Genomic DNA, 2,849 nt, shown 5'->3' with positions numbered 1-2,849 from the left:
ATTGAGCAGTCTTGGAACCTATAATGATGCTAAAATAATATTAGGTCTTCAAGATAGGTTTAGGTATAGAAATGAGTTTAATGTTTAATAAAACAATTGTATGGTTTTTCAAGTTCAAACATTAAATAAAAAAAAGGTAACGGCTGGTTTAGAGGGAAGTTTAGTTTGTAATAATTTTAAAATACCCAACTCAACGATGATAGTTGGTTGGAGTCAGTTATTATAGGGTGTCTTATAAATTGAAAAGAGTCTCTGATGTAAAGAGGAGAGAAAATATTGGAAGACTAGTATGTACGGACTCATGAACAGCAATATTAAAACTTAGATATTCTGCAACTCAAATTGCATATTGTGGTCCACAAACTGATTGGTCGGCTCTACAAATGCATTAATAAGGTTTCCTTCATCATTCCAAGTACTTTGTTGATAAGTTTCATGTTATTATAGGTTTGTTGTTACGCCTGTTGCAGAATTTAGTAGATTTCTCTTAAATATTTATTTGTTGTAGTAGGTTTTAAAGGAAATGAAGATCTTTCCATGAGGATGAAGGCCTGATACTCATGGAAAGAGTTATTCTAACATGTATGATATATTACTTACCAAGCACGTGCAAAATTAAATAAGATAGAGATTCTACCCAAACAAGGGGTCTATTTGTTGATTGGAGACATTAAACAATGTCCATGTGAAGGTGAATCCATTGTTAGTTGAGATTGGAAATGTGTGTAATCAAGTGATTGAGAAAACCCTAGTTCAAGAGTAAGAAGTGCTAGGAGGAGTCTGCCATATGATTCCTTTTTAAATTGTATCGTTTATTATTTGATTGTCATTATTGTGATTGCTCCTCATCACAAAACAACCCCAAAACTGTAATCATCGCTTCGATCTGTAAGCTGACCATACAGAGCATATTCAGGAGCCAAATAACCATGAGTTCCCGCTATACGTGTGGTCAGGTGAGATTCACCTTCTGTGGTCATTCTGGTGAGCCCAAAATCAGCCACACACGCATTCATTTGATCATCCAGCAGAATGTTAGTGGCCTTTATATCTCTGTGATAGATGGCAGGCTGAACTCCAAAGTGCAAATAATAGAGTCCCTTAGCAGTACCGATCGCAATGTTCTTCCGCTGTTTCCAATCTAATCGCGTCTTGCTCTTATTCTCCACACCGAAGATATGTTCGTCGAGGCTGCCATTAGCGAGGTAATCGTAGATGAGAAACCGCTGGCGGCCATCGGTATCATCGCTGGCGACACAGAAACCTCTCAGAACAACCAGATTCCGGTGCCTAATGCTGTTTATGATCTCCACCTCGTTAATAAACTCCGAATCCCCTTCCGAAGTGCAGTTTCTGATCCTCTTCACCGCGATCTGTTGACCGTTGGAAAGAGTTCCCCTGTACACCGTCCCGAAACCGCCCTCGCCGATGACATTGCCGGCGCTGAAATTGTCTGTGGCGCCGGCGATCTGATCCAAGTGAAACCAGACTGCCCCTGTGTTGGGCTTCAACATGCCTCTACTCATTTCCACGAAATGCCTGTGCTTTAATTTGTTTTTAATCTTGGCCCAAAAGTAGTAACACATGCCCGAGCTACAGATCATTACAATACCTATTATAGTGCCCATAGAACCGTATAACACGATTGGCCTGTTAGAGACAGGATTTACGTCCACGTAGGGCACGCGAAGTATACAGCCCGCAGCTTTATTGCTCATTGGCCCATATGTATTCACCACGCCAATTGCATAGAGACACACAAAATAATAACATTGGGTGCCCATTGCCTCTGTAGCCCCTTTTATCATGCTCACCAATTGCCTCTGAACGACTTGTCCGCTGTCATGGCACGTATGGCACGCAGAGATTTCAGTGAGATCCCCTTTCCAATCCGTGTCCAATGCAGTTTTTCCTACTTTGTCAATCCAGTCCTTCCTGGTCTGAATACCACCACAGGAGCTCGGAGACGAAACAAACTCAGATGTGTTGTTGAAACAGAGTTGAACCAAATTAGGCCGGAGACCCAAAAACGTTAGCTTTTCCTGAAATGTAGTCAAACAGGCAGTGGCAGAGGCACTGTCGGGAAGTTGGAATGCCGATTCCTTTCTGAGGTATTGTGCAAGGCCTACACCCACCATGCTTCTCAATGCCGCACCACAGTTTTCCAGTTCCACGGAAGTTTGAATGGATCGACAGGATGATGTGTTCCATGGCATTTGAGTAATATAGTCGAAGTTAATCGGACATTCGACTGCAACATTTGGGATTGCCCCATAATACACCAATAGCAGCAGTGCAATGAATCCTTCCAGTCCCATCTTCATTTTCTCCTAAAATGGCTCTACTTTGGGTTGTACTGCTAATGTGGATTAGCTTCAAATGATCTTTGTCGAAAGCAAAATGAAACCCTGCGAGATGGGCCAGGTCTGGGCGTTGTACCTAATGCTGTGGAAAGTGATGATAAGCCATGTTGGATTCTCTGTCGAATACGGTTGAGCAGAGGAAGACACAATATTGTATTTCAATGGGCTGTCAATCACAAGATTCCAAAGACTCGGGGCCCCCGTTCGCTTTGTCTATCCAAAAATTGATTCTCGCGTGAATCATGATTTTTAATTGAAAATACATAGAAGTCTAAAGTTTCGATCCATTAAAAATTAGAATCACATGGACATCTTGGCTGCCCTTTGTCTCCATGACTTCACACATTGCTATTTCTTATATTTGGCAGTTAATTTTCAGTGCGCGTGACGAAGGTGATTTTAATTTTCAGTGCGCGTGATGAAGTTGATTGCTCTTTTTATCTCGCAAAGCACAAAACAAACATGGAGAGGGCCTACTGAGCACGC

At 41.8% G+C, this 2,849-nt stretch overlaps 1 pseudogene; it reads right to left on the bottom strand.

Moving 5' to 3' along the window:
* The window catches only part of LOC149555337 (putative receptor-like protein kinase At1g11050 pseudogene), a 4,921-nt pseudogene extending 2,597 nt beyond the window's left edge, over positions 1-2,324 (bottom strand).
* Positions 2,325-2,849: the final 525 nt, after the last annotated feature.

The sequence above is a fragment of the Cupressus sempervirens genome, chromosome 5 (genome assembly GCF_028749045.1).
Source record: "Cupressus sempervirens isolate cs-2001-9-10 chromosome 5, ASM2874904v1, whole genome shotgun sequence".
In the NCBI taxonomy this organism is placed as follows: domain Eukaryota; kingdom Viridiplantae; phylum Streptophyta; class Pinopsida; order Cupressales; family Cupressaceae; genus Cupressus; species Cupressus sempervirens.
This window is presented reverse-complemented; position numbering and strand designations above follow the sequence as displayed.